This window comes from Rhinoderma darwinii, chromosome 1, assembly GCF_050947455.1.
Source record: "Rhinoderma darwinii isolate aRhiDar2 chromosome 1, aRhiDar2.hap1, whole genome shotgun sequence".
Classification (NCBI taxonomy): Eukaryota; Metazoa; Chordata; class Amphibia; order Anura; family Rhinodermatidae; genus Rhinoderma; species Rhinoderma darwinii.
The window spans coordinates 495,784,754-495,804,471 of record NC_134687.1 but is presented as its reverse complement, the minus strand read 5'-3'; the positions used below and the strand labels follow the sequence as shown (position 1 = coordinate 495,804,471).

At 40.3% G+C, this 19,718-nt stretch overlaps 1 protein-coding gene across 1 annotated transcript in view; it reads right to left on the bottom strand.

Moving 5' to 3' along the window:
* Nucleotides 1-19,718, bottom strand: part of OSBP2 (oxysterol binding protein 2) — a 385,374-nt gene that overhangs the window by 158,002 nt on the left and 207,654 nt on the right. The window lies entirely within an intron of this gene.

Genomic DNA, 19,718 nt, shown 5'->3' with positions numbered 1-19,718 from the left:
TTAGAGGAAATTTGCAAAAATTAGCATTTTTATAAATTCAAATGTATCTGCTTGTAAGACAGATAGTTATACCACATAAAATAGTGACTAGTTAACATTTCCCATATGTCTACTTTAGATTGGCATCGTTTTTTGAACATCCATTATTTCTCTAGGACATTACAAGGCTTATAAGTTTAGCAGCTATTTCTCATATTTTCAAGAAAATTTCAAAAGGCTATTTTTTTAGGGAACAGTTCAGATCTGTAAGCTTTGAGGGCCTTATATATTAGGAACCCCCACAAATCACCCCATTTTAAAAACTGCACCCCTTAAAGTATTCAAAACAGCATTTAGAAAGTTTCTTAACCCTTTATGCGTTTCACAGAAATTAAAGCAAAGTGGAAAGGAAATTTTAATCCATTTTTCCTGTAATACTGATGCTTTTTACAAGAGAAACACAACTGAATATTTATTGCCCTGATTCTGCAGTTTTTAGAAATATCCCACATGTGGCCCTAGTGTGCTACGGGCCTGAACCAAAGGCCCCAGAAGCAAAGGAGTACCTAGAGGATTTTTCGGCCTTCCTTTTCTTAAATTATATTTCAGGCACCATGTCAGGTTAGAAGAGGTCTTGTGGTTCAAAAACAAAGGAAACCCCCCAAAAGTGACTCCATTTGGGAAATTACACCCCTAGAGGAATTCATCTAGGGGTGTAGTGATCATTTTGACCACACAGGTATTTCATAGATTTCATTAGAATTGGGCAGTGAAAATGAAAAATTACATTATTTTTCAATAAGATGTAGCTTTACCTCAGAATTTTTAATTTTTTCAAAAAATAAATGAGGAAAAGCACCCCAACATTTGTAAAGCAACTTCTCCAGAGTACGGAAATACCCCATATGTGGTAATAAACCACTGTATGAATACACATCAGGGCTCGGAAGGGAAGGCACGCCATTTAGCTTTTGGAGTACAGATTTTGCTGGATTAATTTCTCGGCACCATGTCTCATTTGTAAAGCTCCTAAGGTACCAGTACAGTGGAAACCCCCCAAAGGTGACTCCATTCGGGAAACTACACCCCTAGATGAATTCAACTAGGGGTGTAGTGAGCATTTTTACCCCCCAGGTGTTTCATAGATTTCATTAGAATTGTGCAGTAAAAATTTAAAATTACATTTTTTCCACTAAGACGTAGCTTTAGGTCAAAATGTTTCATTTTCTCATCAAATATAGGAGAAAAAGCACCATAACATTTGTAAAGCAACTTCTCCAGAGTACGGAAATGCCCATACGTGGTAATAAACCACTGTATGAATACACATCAGGGCTGAGAAAGGAAGGAGCGCCATTTGGCGAGCAGATTTTGCTGCTGGATTGGTTTTTCTGCATCATGTCGCTTTTGCAAAGCCCCTTAGGTACCAGTACAGTGGAAACTCCCCAAAAGTGACTCCATTTGGCAAACTACACCCATTGAGGAATTCATCTAGGGGGGTAGTGAGCATTTTGACCCCACAGGTGTCTCATAGATTTTATTACAAATGGGCAGTGAAAATGAAAAATTACATTATTTTCCAATAAGATGTAGCATTAGTTCAAAATTTTTCATTTTCTCAACAAATAAAGGAGAAAAAGCACCGTAACAGTTGTAAAGCATTCTCTCCAGAGTAGGGAAATACCCCACATGTGGTAATAAACTGCTATTTGGACACACAACAGGGCTCTAAACGGAAGGAGCACCATTTAGTATTTGGAGTGGAGATTTTACAAGATTCGTTTTTTGACACCATGTTGCATTGAGCTATAGTATCAGTACAGTGGTACTCCTGAAAAATTACCGCACAAGTGTTTTGCAAAAATGAGTAAACAATAATGTTGCAGATTGAAAATTGCCGTTTTCCACAGATATGCCATTTTAGTGCCCAATGTGTTGTGCCCAGCTTGTACCACCGTAGACACACATCCCATAAATTGTTAAGTGGGTTCTCCAGAATACAGTAATACCCCATATGTTGTCATAAATTGCTGTTTGGGAACACTGCCAGGCTCAGTTGGACCACCATTTGGCTTTTGAAGCACAGATTTTGCTTAGTGTTTTACTGGTATGTCAGCTTATAATGTGGGGGCATATGTAAACTGGGCGGAGTAAATCAGGGTATATGTAAGCTGGGTGGAGTACATCAGGGCATATGTAAACTGGGTGGAGTGCAACAGGTCATAATAGGATGATGTAATGATGGGGTGAATGAATAATCCATGGATTGGTCTGGTACACTTTGAGCCAATCCTTTATGCACAGGCCGGGTTTATTGGGTATTATACAAAATATCTGCGCTCCAGTATTGCCTTATATTTGACTTCTTCACTAGCCCTATAAGCCGCACAAGGCCCTAAAGTTTCCTCATCTCCGCTGCATCTACAGGGTCCATCTGTGTGGTCCAGAAAATGACGATGTGGGGTATTTAGTGAAATTCTACTGGACCTAAAATATGAGTCTGGGCTGTCATTTAGCATCATTTTGCATCATTGCGTTTTGAGAGTAATAATGTGTTATTTTTCCGGTGACGGAGCTGTGTGAGGGCTTGTTTTTTGTGGAACGAGCTGTAATTTTTATTGGTTCCATTTTGGGGTACATGCGATTTTTTTTTTATCACTATTTATTCTATTTTTGGGGAGATGAGGAAACCAAAAAACAGCCATTCTAGCACGTTTTGTTTTTTACAGTGTTCACCGTGCAGTATAAACAACATGTTAACTTTATTCTGAGGGGCGATACGATTACAGCAACACCAAATTTCTATAGTTTTTTTCAGTTTCACTACGTCTCCACAATAAAAATACTCTTTTCTAAAAAAAATCATGTTTTGGTGTCGCCAGGATTAGAGATGAACCTACTCAAATAGGTACATATAGAACCACCTCTATCAAAAAAGGAGAGTAAAGAACTCACTGTGAGTGTTTAAATGTAATTAAATAGAGTAACAAATGGGGTAAATACGTGTAAGACCCAACAGATCGTTGGTAATAGACTTACCCATACTAAATGGCGTAATTACGTGGCCCAGAAGGTAAGGTAGCGCCGACGACGCGCGTTTCGCAAGTCTAGCTTTCTCGCTTTCTCACAGTGAGTTCTTTACTCTCCTTTTTTTATAGAGGTGGTTCTATATGTACTTATTTGAGTAGGTTCATCTCTAATCCTGGTATAAAGATCATGTGATTTTCTCATGCTATGTATACTCTCTGTACATGTTATGACAGTGTGCATTTAAATTGTGATCCATTGGTTTTTAGATTCTTTGTTTTGTCTATAATCAATAAATTTTCTACTTTGTTATAAACGATAGTAATGGACTCCTTTTTTCTCTAGTTTATATACCTCTCACACAATGTATCAGTTTTGTATTGCATTTTGTAAAGTAGTAATTTTTTTTATACCCTTTAAATTAAAGCGAACCTGTCAGTACGATTGGAGCCACTAAACCACCAGCATAGTGTTATGCAGCTGGGGTTTACTGTTCCAAACCTGCCTACCTCAAAAACAAATGTTTAGGCAATAGTTAGTGAAGTCAATTACAACTTACCAAGACAAGACCAGGAGAGGGATCGCCGAGGACAGTACACTGTGCATGTGAAGTGAAGACAGGCAGTGGCGTAGCTATAGGGGTTGCAGCGGTCACAATTGCGACCGGGCCCCGAAGCCAGGGGACCCGCGGCCCCCCGCACCACATCAATAAAAAGTTACTATAGTAACTCGGGCCGCAGTAGGTTTAGATACAGGGCCCCAGCACACAGTAATCTTATACTGTATAAGATTACTGCCTGCTGGAACCTGTATCTAAGCCTACCTTGCGGTAGGCTTAGATACAGGGTCCCACAGACAGTATCACCCATGGGCCCTGTATCTAAGCCTAAAACATGTGTTACTAATCGATTTTTGTGTGTTTTCTTACAGGTTTGGTCGTTGGACTACGTCGGATTCGAGGACTACTTCGATGACGGCTTTTTTTTATTATCAATAAAATGGTTAATGAGGGTTGTGTGTTTTTTTATTTTTATTTCAATAAAATATTTTTTCATCTGTAGTGATGGTTGGCCACCGGCTGGTATTATAAGGCAGGGAAAGGCCAGAAACAGTGGCCCTTCCCCCCCCTTGTAATGCTAGGCTGCTGCTGCTTTATTGTATCTGGCTGGTTATGAAAAATGGGGAGGATCCCACGTCATTTAAAAAAAAAAATAATAATTGGAAAGAATGATGTGGGGTCCCCTCCCAATTTTCAGAACCAGCCAGATACAACACAGCAGCAGCCTAGCATTACCAGGGTGGGAAGGGCCACAGTTTTTGGCCTTCCCCAGCCTAATAATAACAGCCTGCAGCCGCCCCGGTGCCTGACCGTCACTACAGATGGTAGGGTACTGGTTCGTACCCGGCTCTTCCCAGCACCCCTGGTGGCGGTGGGTACCAGGGTAACAATGGGGGTTAGTGTTAGCCTCTTCACCTGCTAACATTAAGCCTCGTCTTAGTAATGGAGGTTGTCAATCAGCCAGCGGCCATTACTAAGGCGGTAATAATAAAGTTTAAAAAAATACAAGCACAGAGAAAAAATATTTTATTGAAATAAAAAAACACAACCCCCATTAACCATTTTATTGAGAATAAAAAAATGCTGTCATTGAAGTAGTCCTTGTATCCGAAGTAGTCCAACGACCGAACTTGTAAAAAAACACAAACACACAAAAATAATTAGTAACACATAAAGAAGCAAAATTATTATTCTTACCTTTCCTGGGTCCAGCACTGCAGCTGTAATGTCAGCGAGCTGTGCCCTATATCTAATCCCATCATGTGTGATACTGTCTGCTGAGCCACTATATCTAATCCTATCATGTGTGATACTGTCTGCTGAGCTGTGTATCGAATCCCATCATGTGTGATACTGTCTGCTGAGCCAATGTATCTAATCCTATCCATAGTTTATTGGGTCGTGGTGCTATAGATATGCTATGCTATCTCCTATACACACACACACACACACACACACACACACACACACACACACACACACAGGTCTACTATCCGTGGCTTCATGTGCGCAATGCACCTGCGCCCGATGCTACCGGACTCCTTACCTGGACTTCTTTCGGTGGGTCTTAATCTACTTTACTAATTATTCCCTGAACGTTCATTTTAGAGGTAGACATGTTTGGTATGCTAAACCCCAGCTGTATAAGGTTGATATTACCTTATTAATGAAGCTTTTATATATAAATTATGCCTGATGGTGGTGCGCTTGCGCACTGCGGCACTTACCGTTCTCAGACCGGAAGTAGTCAGGATAATGACGGGCATCGCGGTTATGCTCTGCATTCAGTGGTGTTCGTCATGACGCTGACGGGATGACATCGGTGGGTGTGAGCAGTGCGTGGTGCACCATTGGTCACTGGGGCTCTCCTATATTGTATTTAAACTGGAGCTGTCAGAGTAGCAATTATATCTCCTGACGAAGGTTGCGAAACGCGCGTCGAGGTGCTCGGTGTCCAGGTGCCTTACTATATACTCATCATGTCCTCCTCAGGTATGCTGAATTTTAAGCACTAGTAACTCTAAATTATCATTCGTTGCTATTTGTAGTGATATCCTCCTTTTTTACACTGCTTTCAAGCAGGATTACTAGCATGGTCACGTTACCTCAATATATTTAATGCATTGAGATTTCATTTGCCTTAATAGATCGTGCTTTGTATTCTGTGCACATATGAATACATATGTTATCTAGCTTCCCTTTATCTGAGGGGTATATGTATTTTGTGAGGAGTTATTACCATTCATGATTTATGATATCATAATAGAATTCACCTGGCTTTCTATTTTTATATATTTTAAATGTCTATAGTATATACTTGGGAGGGGTGTTATTTTTGTATTTTTGTACTGATGTGTAATAAATTGTAAATTAATTTAATAAAATTGTATTTTGACAAATATAATTGCATGATATCAAGATCTCTTTTTTGGTTTAATATATGTGAATATTGTGGTATCTTGAGTATAATGAATTAGCAAGAAATATATTATATAGGTTATATTAGGTGTATATGATCCAGGAACTCAGACGCTCCTTGGGTCTCAAGCACAGGGATTCTCGGCCATGAGAAACCCCAGAACTGAATGTTGGTTAGAATTATTAATATTTCATAGTCCTGTTTGGTATGCCAAGGTTGGTAGATATAGGACCGGGAACTTGTCAGACATAGTATCTCACTACGAGATTCATATAAGGAGTTATGACTGATTAGAATTGTGTCCGACAACTTTCCCTGTTTTGCATGTAATTAGCCATCTTCCTTCCACCTCACCAGGAGGAGGGGTGAGGGGTCTTGTTTAGACCCTTTATAATGGCATACCAAGAAATACACAGTGTCAGACCACAGGAGATGCAACCACATTGCAGTTCTGTCCACCTTCAAGCTGTTCTCCTCAGCGGGATCTCTAACCTATCAAATACATAAGAGGTCTGTTATTCTTTGCTTTATTCCCTTTTATGTTGTAACTGTTTTGCTTATATGTATTAAATTTTTATTACATAATTTTTGTAACCTTTTTTTGTAAGCACTGTACTTTCGTATATTAAACCTTAAAATTAATAAGTTTGTTCCTTGCTGCTCTAAACCTACCCACAACCTTGAAGAGGAAAAGCATAACCTGTTGAATGCTATTTAGATTCAGTGTGTGCCTGTGTGAACTTGTGCGTTACCAGGAGGAGGCTCTTGTCGTCCTAATACGGCAAGTGGTGGCAGCGTTTTGTGTGGATGTGTGAACTGGTTTTGGGGTGCGCTTTAACTCATTGTTAGCCTGTTGCGATAGGTGTGTGTATAGTGAGAATAGACAACCGGAGTTCCCCTTTACAGTAGCATCCAAGTCAGGTGTGCCGGGAGTATTGTTCGTGACAGAGTGGTTTCAACGCTGTATCAGACAGTTTAATGGACCTTATACCGGACAATCCCAGAATGGGTACATTCTACATGTTACCTAAAATACATAAAGAAGGAAATCCAGGGGAGACCAATCATTTCAGGTGTTGGGACTCTAACTGAGAATATTTCTGGCTGGGTGGAAAATCTTCTAAAGCCCTTGGTGAGGTGCACACCCAGTTATGTCCAGGACACCACAGACGTCCTCTGCAAACTCTCAGCCCTAGGTCCACCACCAGAGGGAACAATATTGGCAACTATGGATGTGGAGTCTCTGTATTCTAACATCCCCCATGAGGATGGCATAGCCGCATGCCAACACTTTCTTCAAAAGAACAATCTAGCGACAGAGCCAGCCCTACAACTCATCAGGTTCGTACTCAGTCACAATAATTTTTTATTTGACAAAGACATATATCTGCAATGTATGGGAAGCGCTATGGATAGCAAAATGTCACCACAATATGCTAACCTGTTCATGGCCAAACTAGAGGACAAGTTTCTATCAACCTGCGCAACTAAAGCTCTAGCATATTTCAGGTACATTTATGACTTGCTGATAATCTGGACAGGCTCTGAACTGCTTTCTTTCCATAAAAACTTCAACAAGTTCCACTCTACCATCAAACTCACTCTCAACTACTCAAAATCTCAAATACATTTCCTAGACATGACCATATACATGAGAAACAATACCATAGAAACAACAATCTACCATAAACCTAAAGGCCGTCCATCATATCTGAGATGGAACAGCTTCCATCCGAGACACAAAGAAATCCATCATCATCATCCATCACAGCCAGGCTCTGCGGTACATACGGATCTGTTCAGACAATGAAGACAGAAAACAACACCTGCTATCACTGAGGTATACATTCTTACAACAGGGATACCATCCAAGGATTATAGATGATCAGATCTACAGAGCAACACAATTTCCAAGGACCAATCTTCTGGAGTGCAAAAAGAAGGAAGACAACAGCAGGGTTCCCCTAGTGGTCATATACAACCCCCAAATGAACATCTTGAGGAAAATTGCTGCTGATCTCCAACCTATATTAAACAAAGACAATAAACTGAAGGAAATATACCCGGATTTACCTCTCCTTGCATACAAACAGCCACCAAACCTAAGGAATCTCCTGGTCAGAAGTGCCCTCTCACCACCATCAGAGACTGGCACTTTCCCTTGCAACAGGAGAAAATGCAAAACATGTACCAACATCTTGTCATCAAACACCATCCACATACCAAACACTCAGCAGGACCATAAAATCGCTGGCACGTTCTCCTGTACATCCTCCAAAGTAGTGTACATGATCCTGTGTACAAAGTGCATAGATAAAGGAATCTACATTGGAGAAACAATACAAAAACTACAAGCCAGGATGAATCTTCACAGACATACAATAAAACAGGAGGTGGATACACCCGTGGGAAAACACTTCTCTGGACCTGATCACAGTTTGGCAGATTTAAAGGTACTAATTCTGAAGGGTCATTTTAAAAACAACAGAGAAAGAAAAATTTGGGATGATGATGAAATTCCAGTCATTGACACAAGGCCTCAATCTAACACCTGGATTTATGAGCCACTACATGGACACACGTCACATCCCCCATCAGACTGACTCCAGATGCCTTAAAGAGGCTCTTTCACCACATTATAAGTGCCCTATCTTGTACGTAATGTGATTGGCGCTGTAATGTAGATTACAGCAGTGTTTTTTATTTAGAAAAACGATAATTTTTAATGGAGTTATGACCTATTTTAGCTTTATGCTAATGACTTTCTTAATAGACAACTGGGCGTGTTTTACTTTTTGACCAAGTGGGCGTTGTGGAGAGAAGTGTATGATGCTGACCAATCAGTGACCAACCAGCGTCATACACTTCTCTCCATTCATTTACAAAGCATATAGTGATCTTATTACATCACTATGTGCAGCCACATACACACACACTAACGTTACTGAAGTGTCCTGACAGTGCATATACATTACCTCCAGGCAGGACGTGAGGTCTATTCAGAATCCTGACACTTCTGTAACATCTGTGTGATATTTACAGCAAGGCATGCGTAATCTCGTTTTAAATGACAGGTTACATCGTAATCTCGCGAGATTACGCTTGCCTTGCTGTAAATATCACACGGACGCTACAGAAGTGTCAGGATTGTGAATAGACATCACGTCCTGGCTGTTGGTGATGTATATTCACTGTCAGGACACTTCAGTAACGTTAGTGTGTGTATGTGGCTGCACATAGTGATGTAATAAGATCACTATATGCTGTGTAAATGAATGGGGAGAAGTGTATGACGCTGATTGGTCACTGATTGGTCAGCGTCATACACTTCTCTCCACAACGCCCACTTGGTCAAAAAGTAAAACACAGTTGTCTATTAAGAAAGTCATAAAGCTAAAATAGGTCATAACTCCGTCAAAAATTATCGTTTTTCTAAATAAAAAACACTTCAGTAATCTACATGACAGCGCCGATCATATTATGTAGAAAATAGGGCACTTATGTTTGACAGAGTCTCTTTAACTCCTAAGTCATCACCCCTATAACCTCAGTTTTATGGGCCCAGCTTATCTTAATGATGTATCACCTCATGTACTAATTGTCTTTGTTTAACATCTTAAATGTTGTGCTTTTTTCTAAGTCATTCATTTCTAAACCTGACTGAAGAAGGAGCCTCTGTGCTCTGAAAGCCGCATATAGAACTTTTATGGTTAGCCAATAAAGGTATCATACCTATATTTTTGTCTTTTTTGACACAAAGGTATTTAACATGACATTTTTTTTTGCAAAAATTCATTTGTAATACATTTTTTTCTGTACCACAGAAGGTTTTACCCAAGAAATGCAACTCAATATTTATTGCCCAGATTCTGCAGTTTTTAGAAATATCCCACATGTGGCTCTAGTGTGATAATGAACTGAAACACAGACCTCAGAAGCAAAAGAGCACCTAGAGGATTTTGGGGCCTCCTTTATTTAGAATATATTTTATGCACTATGTCATGTTTGAAGGGGTCTTGTGGGGCCAGAACAGTAAAGACCCGCAAAAGTGACCCCATTTTGGAAACTACACCCCTCAAGGAATTTATCTAGGGGTATAGTGAGCATTTTGATCCCACAGTTTTTTTTGCTAAATTTATTTGAATTAGTATGTGAAGATGAAAATCTTCATTTTTTCTGAAAAACTTAGAAATTATTAATTTTTACAAAGAATAAAGGAGAAAAAACACAGCAACATGTGTAAGGCAATTTCCCCCGATTATAGCAATACCCCATATGTGGTAATAAACTGCTCTTTGGACCCACAGCAGGGCTCAGAATAGAAGGAGCACCATTTGGATTTTGGATTTCTGATTTTGCTGCAATAGTTTTCAGTGCCGTGTCGCGTTTGCAATGCACTGGAGGGATGAAAGCAGTGGAAACCCCCCAAAAGTGACCCCATTTTGGAAACTATACCTCTCAAAAAAAAATTCTAGGGATAAAGTTCCATTTTTTTGGCAAGCAAGGTGACCAAAAACCATCAACTCTGACAATGTTTTTTATTCTTTTTTGTTATGCAGTTCACCCTCGGCTATAAATGACCATTTTACTTTATTCTGCAGGTCGGTACGATTACGGCGATACCATTTGTATATAGTTTTTTTTATGTTTTGCAGCGTTTGCGCAATAAAATCACTTATTTATAAAATAATTAATTTTTTGTGTCACCATATTCTGAGAGCCATAACTTTTTTATTTTTCAGTCAAAAAAGCTGTGTAAGGGCTTGTTTTTTGCGGGATGGGTTGTAGTTTTTATTGGTACTATTTTGGAGTATATGCGACTTTTTGATCAGTTTTTATTGTATATTTTGGGAGGAGTGGTGAACAAAAAATCGTGATTCTAGCGTTGTTTTTTTTATTTATTTTTTCGCGGCGTTTTGTAGTTGGGGTCGTTACGAACGCGGTGATACCAAATATGTGTACTTTTTTTTAACGTGTTCATTTTCTTCCTATAATAAAAGACTTATTATAGGAAAAAAAGCAGTGTTTGTTTATGTAACTTATAACTTTTATTTTTCCACTTTTTTTTAAAACATTTTTATTATTATTTTTTTTTTCCACTTATCCCACTAGGGGACATTTAGACTTGCAGTTCTAACTGTCATTGTGAAATAACAGTCACTCTGACAGGAAGCCTGTGAGAACCAGCCTCCGGCTGGTCCTCATAGACTTCCGTACATGGCAGCCCGGAGGACATTGTCTGGCCTCTGGTTGCCGTGACAAGGATCGCCAGCCCCCGCAAATGCATGTGGGCGGCTGCCGATCTGCTCTAAACATCTTCAATGCGGCGATCGCAACGAAGGGGTTAATTGCCGATTTCAGCGGCGACAGGCCGCTGATTGGCAACGGGGAGAGCAGGGCAGACACCCTACACAGTTAACCGCCACTGCGGTGTAGCGCCGCGCGGTGGTTACATAGTTACATAGTTACATAGTTAGTACGGCTGAAAAAAGACACATGTCCATCAAGTTCAACCAAGGGAAGGGAAAAGAGAAGGAAAAATTTCTACACATAGGAGCTAATATTTTTTTGTTCTAGGAAATTATCTAACCCTTTTTTAAAGCCATCTACTGTCCCTGCTGTGACCAGCTCCTGCGGTAGACTATTCCACAGATTCACAGTTCTCACAGTAAAGAAGGCTTGTCGCCTCTGCAGCTTGAACCTTTTTTTCTCCAGACGGAGGGAGTGCCCCCTTGTTTTTTGAGGGGGTTTTACAAGGAACAGGATTTCACCATATTTTTTGTATGTGCCATTAATATATTTATATAAGTTAATCATGTCCCCCCTTAGTCGTCTTTTTTCAAGGCTAAATAGGTTTAATTCTTTCAATCTTTCCTCATAACTTAAATTCTCCATGCCCCTAATTAGCTTCGTTGCTCTTCTTTGTATTTTTTCCAACTCCAGGGCATCCTTTCTATGAACTGGAGCCCACCAAAACTGGACTGCATATTCTAGATGAGGCCTCACTAATGCTTTGTAAAGTGGTAATATTACATCCCTGTCCCGCGAGTCCATGCCTCTTTTAATACACCACAATATCCTGCTGGCCTTTGAAGCAGCTGATTGACACTGCATGCTGTTATTGAGTTTATGATTTACAAGTACACCCAGATCCTTCTCAACAAGTGAATCCGCCAGTGTAGCTCCCCCTAGGACATATGATGCATGCAGGTTGTTGGTACCCAGATGCATAACTTTACATTTATCTACATTAAACTTCATCTGCCAAGTGGACGCCCAAACACTTAGTTTGTTTAAATCTGCCTGTAATTCATGAACATCTTCCATAGTCTGAACTATATTACATAGCTTGGTGTCATCTGCAAAAATAGAAATAGTGCTATTAATCCCTTCCTCTATATCATTAATAAATAAGTTGAATAATAGTGGTCCCAGCACTGAACCCTGGGGTACACCACTTATTACCGGGGACCATTCAGAGTAGGAATCATTGACCACAACTCTCTGGATACGGTCCTTGAGCCAATTCTCAATCCAATTACAAACTATATTTTCTAAACCTATAGTCCTTAACCCCTTCCCGCTCCTTGACGTACTATTACGTCATGGCAGCTGTATCGTTCGCGCTCCATGCCGTAATAGTACGTCTCGGGAGTAACGGCCGTTTCGGCCGTCCTCCCGACACATACAGGAGCTGTGACGCTGCTGTCTTGTTCAGCAGCTGTCACAGCTCCTACAGCGGGGACCGATCGCTGTGTCCCCGCTGATTAACCCCTTAAAAGCCGCGTTCTATAGAGATCGCGGCTTTTTAGGGGTTAAGCTGCCATCGCCGGCCTGCTACGCGATAGCGGCCGGCGATGGTGACTATGGCAACCGGACACCAAACAATGGCGTCCGGCTATGCCATAGACGGAAGCCTAGTGGGTCCTGACAACGTCAGGACCCACTATGCTTGCTGTCAGTGAGTAGCTGACAGTTCTAATACACTGCACTACGCATGTAGTGCAGTGTATTAGAATAGCGATCAGGGCCTCCTGCCCTCAAGTCCCCTAGTGGGACAAAGTAATAAAGTAAAAAAAAAGTTAAAAAAAGATGTGTAAAAATAAGAAAATAAAAGTTTTAAAAGTAATAAAAGTAAAAGTCCCACTTTTTCCCTTATCAGTCCTTTATTATTAATAAAAATATATAAACAAACAAATAAACTATACATAATTGGTATCGCCGCGTCCGTAACGGCCTGAACTACAAAATTATTTTGTTATTTATCCCGCACGGTGAACGCCGTAAAAAAAAATATTAATAAACCGTACCACAATCACAATTGTTTGGTCACTTCACCTCCCAAAAAATGGAATAAAAAGAGATCAAAAAGTCGCATGTACCTAAAAATGGTACTGATGGAAAATACAGTTCGTTACGCAAAAAATAAGTCCTCGCACGGCTTTATTGATTGAAAAATAAAAACGTTCTGGCTCTTAGAATAAGGTAACACAAAAAGTGAATGATTGTTTACAAAACGTATTTTATTGTGCAAACGGCATAAGACATAAAAAAAAAACAATAAACATCTGGTATCGACGTGATCGTATCGCCCCGCAGAATAAAGTTAATATATCATTTATAGCGCACGGTGAACGCTGTAAAAAAAAAAGTATACAAAAACAATAGTAGAATTGCTGTTTATTAGTCACCACGCCACCTAAAAATGGAATAAAAACTGATCAAAAAGCCGCATGCACCCCATGAAAACTACAATGGATTCCTCAAGGGGTCTAGTTTCCAAATTGGGGTCACTTTTCGGGGGTTTCCAATGTTTTGGCACCACAAGACCTCTTCAAACCGGACATGGTGCCTAATAAAAAAGAGGGCTCAAAATCCGCTAGGTGCTCCTTTGCTTCTGAGGCCGGCGCTTCAGTCCATTACCGCCCGAGGGCAACATGTGGGATATTTCTCTAAACTGCAGAATCTGGGCAATAAGTATTAATTTGTGTTTCTCTGATAAATCCTTTTGTGTTATAAAAAAAATGGTATAAAAAGAGTAAATTTCACCTCTACTTTGCTCTAAATTTCTGTGAAACACCTAAAGGGTTCATAAACTTTCTAAATGCTGTTGTGAATACTTTGAGGGGTCTAGTTTCTAAAATGTGGTGTTTGATAGGGGTTTCTAATATATGGGCCCCTCAAAGCAACTTCAGAAATGAACTGGAACCTAAAAAAATAAATAAATGAGGCAATACTTCGCTTCTTACATTATACTGATAATGAGCCGTGCCCACCCCGAGATGGCCCCAGTTTTGACCGTTTGTATAAACGGAGACCCCTATTAGACCGTTCCAGTGCCCGGTTTTCCCAAGCATACACCCCCGAGAAGTGTTTTTCTATTGATGAGTCCCTGGTACATTTTAAAGGGAGGGTTCAATTCCGCCAGTACCTGCCAGGTAAGAGGGCAAGGTATGGCGTGAAGATGTATAAGCTGTGAGAGTGCATCAGGGTATACCTACAGGTTTAGGATATATGAAGGAAAGGCCACCCCCAAACCAGACTGCATCCTGGACTACAATAGGTACATGGGAGGGATGGACTTGTCAAATCAAGTCCTGAAGCCCTACAGCGCCATGCGGTGTGGTATAAGAAGCTGGCCGGGCACATCATACAGATGGCTTTGTACAATGCGTATGTGCTACGTCGATGTGCAGGCCAGAGGGGAACTTTCCTGGAATTTCAAGATCTAATCTTTAGGGACCAGGAAGGGGGGGCACCCAGTACTTCTGGAAGCGAGGCCACACGCATCGTACCAGGGCAACACTTTCCAGGAGAAGGTCCCCAAACCGGTGGAAAGGGAAAGAGTCAAAAGAGGTGCAGAGTCTGCTATAAGAGGGGGATAAGGAAGAACACAATATACCAATGTGACACGTGTCCCGAAAAACCAGGGCTCTGTATAAAAGATTGTTTTAAAATGTATCATACATCCCTTGATTTTTAATTTACCCTGATGCACTCCGCACAGCTTACCCCCCTCATCTTTCCCTTCTGAGCCCTGCCGTATGCCCAGGCAGCTGATAACAGCCACATGTAGGGTATTGTCGTACCCAGGAGAACCCACATTACAATTTAAGGGGTGTATATCTCCGGTGGCGCATGCTGGGCACACTATATTGGACACTAAAATGGCATATACATATATAAAATTGCAAATCTCACACTGCACCATCTGCTGCGCATTATCTTTTACACAGTACCTGTGGGGTCAAAATGCTCACTACACCTCTAGATGAATGTCTTAAGGGGTGTAGTTTTTAAAATGGGGTCACTTCTCGGGGGTTTCAACTGTACTGGTACCTCAGGGGCTTCTGCACACATGACTTAGCACCAGAAAAGCTCCAGTAGGCCAAATGGTGGTCCTTTCCTTCTGAGCCCTCCCATGGGCCCAAAGGGCAGTTTATCACCACAAGTGGGGTATTGCCGCACTAAGGACAAATTGGGCAACAAAATGGGGTATGTTGTTCCTTGTGAAAATAAGACATTTTGATCAAAAATGACATCTTATTGGAAAAAATATCATTTTTTTCATTTCACAGCCCAATTCAAATAGGTGCTGTGAAAAAACTGTGCGGTCAAAATGATAACAAAAACCATAAATGAATTCCTTGAGGGGTGTAGTTTCCAAAATGGGGTCACTTCTGGTGGGTTTCCATTGCTTTGATACCTCTGGGGCTCTGCAAATGCAACATGGCACCCGAAAACCAATCCAGCAAAATCTGGACTCCAACAAACACATAGCGCTCCTTTCCGTCTGAGCCCTCCCATGGGCCCAAACGGCAGTTTATCACCACAAATGGGGTATTGCCGCACTAAGGACAAATTGGGCAACAAAATGGGGTATGTTGTTCCCTGTGAAAATAAGAAATTTTGATCAAAAATGACATCTTATTGGAAAAAATATAATTTTTTTCATTTCACAGCCCAATTCAAATAGGTGCTGTGAAAAACCTGTGCGGTCAAAATGATAACAAAAACCATAAATGAATTCCTTGAGGGGTGTAGTTTCCAAAATGGGGTCACTTCTGGTGGGTTTCCATTGCTTTGATACCTCTGGGGCTCTGCAAATGCGACATGGCACCCGAAAACCAATCCAGCAAAATCTGGACTCCAACAAACACATAGCGCTCCTTTCCTTCTGAGCCCTCCCATGGGCCCAAACGGCAGTTTATCACCACAAATGGGGTATTGCCGCACTAAGGACAAATTGGGCAACAAAATGGGGTATGTTGTTCCCTGTGAAAATAAGAAAATTTGATCAAAAATGACATTTTATTGGAAAAAATATCATTTTTTTCATTTCACAGCCCAATTCAAATACGTGCTGTGAAAAAACTGTGCGGTCAAAATGATAACAAAAACCATAAATGAATTCCTTGAGGGGTGTAATTTCCAAAATGGGGTCACTTCTGGTGGGTTTCCATTGTTTTGATACCTCAACGCCTCTTCAAACCTGGCATGCTGCCTAAAATATATTCTAATAAAAAAGAGGCCTCAAAATGCACTAGGTGCTTCTTTGCTTCTAGGGCTTGTGTTTTAGTCCACGAGCGCAGTAGGGCCACATGTGGGACATTTCTAAAAACTGCAGAATCTGGACAATACATATTTAGTAGTGTTTCTCTGGTAAAACCTTCTCTGTTACTAAAAAAAAATTGAATAAAATTGAAATTCAGCAGAAAAAATGAAATTTGCAAATTTCATTTCCACTTTGCTTTAATTCCTGTGAAATGCCTGAAGGGTTAAAAAACTTTCTATATGCTGTTTTGAATACTTTGAGGGGTCTAGTTTTTAAAATGGGGTGTTTTATGGGGGTTTCTAATACATAGGCCCCTCAAATCCACTTCAGAACTGAACTGGCACCTTCAAAAAAAGGCTTTTGAAATTTTCTTAAGAATATGAGAAATTGCTGTTTATGTTCTAAACCTTGTAACGTCCAAGAAAAATAAAATAATGTTCAAAAAACGATGCCAATCTAAAGTAGACATATGGGAAATGTGAACTAGTAACTATTTTGGGTGGTATAACCGTCTGTTTTTCAAGCAGATGCATTTAAATTCTGAAAAATGCTATTTTTTGTAAATTTTCTCTAAATTTTGCAATTTTTCACAAATAAAGACTGAATATATCGATCAAATTTTACCACGAACATGAAGCCCAAAGTGTCACGAGAAAACAATCTCAGAATCGCTTGGATAGGTTTAAGCATTCCGACGTTATTACCACATAAAGTGAAATATGTCAGATTTGAAAAATGGGCTCTGAGCCTTAAGGCCCAAACTAGGCTGCGTCCTTAAGGGGTTAATTTACCCATTAGGCGTCTATGGGGGACAGTGTCAAATGCCTTTGCAAAGTCCAAAAACACTAAATCCACAGCGGCCCCTCTGTCTAGACTTCTGCTCACCTCTTCATAAAAACAGATTAGGTTAGTTTGACAACTTCTGTCCTTAGTAAAACCGTGCTGGCTGTCACTTATAATGCTATTTATTGTCACATAATCCTGTATATAGTCCCTCAATAGCCCCTCAAACATTTTCCCCACGATGGATGTTAAGCTTACTGGTCTATAATTACCTGGGGAAGACCTAGAGCCCTTTTTGAAAATAGGCACCACATTTGCCCTGCGCCAGTCCCTTGGCACTATACCAGTCACTAGAGATTCTCTGAATATTATGAAGAGGGGGACAGAAATAACTGAACTAAGCTCTTTAAGAATTCTAGGGTGTAACCCATCTGGTCCCGGGGCCTTGTGCACATTTATTTTATTTAATATAGCTTGGACCATCAATACATTCATCCAATTCAGTATATCAACTGATATATTAACAGCACTGGCACCGGCTACATCAGCTGCTCCTTCTTCAGTTGTATATACAGAGCTAAAGAACCCATTTAGTAACTCTGCCCCTGTGATCAACTCCCCATTACCACTATCTAGGGGTCCTACATGTTCAGACCTGGGCTTTTTTGCATTTATATGCTTGAAGAATTTTTTAGGATTTGTTTTACTATCCTTGGCCACCTGCCTTTCATTTTGTATTTTTGCTAATTTTATTAAATTTTTACAGATTTTATTAAGCTCTTTATATTTTACAAAGGCTACAGCTGTACCCTCAGATTTGTATTTTTTAAATGCCCTTTTTTTGTCATGTATTGCCCCTTTCACAGAAGGTGTAAGCCATGTGGGGTTTAATTTGAGTCGTTTGTACTTGTTACCTATAGGAATAAATTTTGCACTATAATAACTCAAAGTAGATTTGAAAATCTCCCATTTATCATTTGTTCCATTATTTGACATTAGTTCTTCCCAGTCTATATCCTGAATTGCAGCCCTCATCCTGGGGAAATTGGCTTTCTTAAAATTAAATGTTTTTGCCCTCCCAGCCTGCGTTTGTTTTTTACAGTATAGGTAAAATGTAACTATATTGTGATCACTGTTACCGAGGTTTTCACGAACATTGACATTCCCAACAAGATCTGCATTATTAGAAATGACCAGATCCAACAGAGCTTCACCTCTAGTCGGGTCTTCCACAAACTGGCCCATAAAATTTTCCTGCAACAGGTTGAGGAAATGTCTCCCCTTTGCAGTTGAAGCTGAACCATGACACCAATTAATATCCCGGAAATTAAAATCTCCCATTATCACTACAGTACCCGCCTGTGCAGCCTGGTTAACTGTTAAAGCGCGGACGTAAATGCACGCCCAGGTGAGCGAAGTTACTGCTCATCTGGATGTGCATGTACGCTGCTAATGATTATGTATGTGTTTCACTAAGTGATACTGTGGGCTTTGCTTGCAAAATATCTTTCCACCTGTTATCATGTATCGACCCTTCATACCTTTACCACCTCTTTTTCAGGCTGCATGTTGCTGTTCAAGGATTGCCTCCAAAAGACATTGATAGTGTATTGATAGGAATATCACCACCCCTTGTGCCAGCCATTCGAGCCACCAAATCCACAAAAGGAGAGTAATCCGCCGTTAAAGGTGTCAACCTATATTGCACTACATAGGCTTGTCTCAGTTTTAAGTATTGAAAAAACGTATCATGCAGAAGATTAGATTCCAGCTTGAATGTTCGGAAAGTTTCAAACTGCTCATCCTAAAACAGGTGCATTATCCAAGATACAAACATACATAATATTAGAAAAGTAAGTGTACATGTCACATTAAGTTAAAATAGAAATATAATTTATTCCTGGCCGACCCCTTTAACGCCTTTACGCTGCAACATCTCGAAGCCCACGGGTGAAATGTTAAATGACAACAATGATTGTGAGTCCTTGCATGTCATTTCCCTGCGTATTTATTATTCATGTTCAGTGCTTCTGCACATTTGCTTCTCGATTGTTTTTTAAATCCCTGGGTCCTGTGGAGGGATATTTCCAAGAAAAGGAATACATAATATGTGCTAGGAGACAAAACCTTCGCAGTCATCTTTAGAACGCTTGTCTGCGGACGGCCATCAAGGCTGTTCCTTGGACAATGCCCCCGTCATGCACACAAAGCCTAGTGTTTCATGGATTGTATATGGAGTATAGTGACAGTCAGACTCTAGGACAGCAGAATTAATGAATTCCCCAAACAGCAAACATAGCACTTTTTCCACCCGAAACCATTTTGCATGCAGAACAGTTCTAATGAAGCTTTAACGTGTTTACTTTCAGAAAGCCATGAAACGCTGAATCAACTAA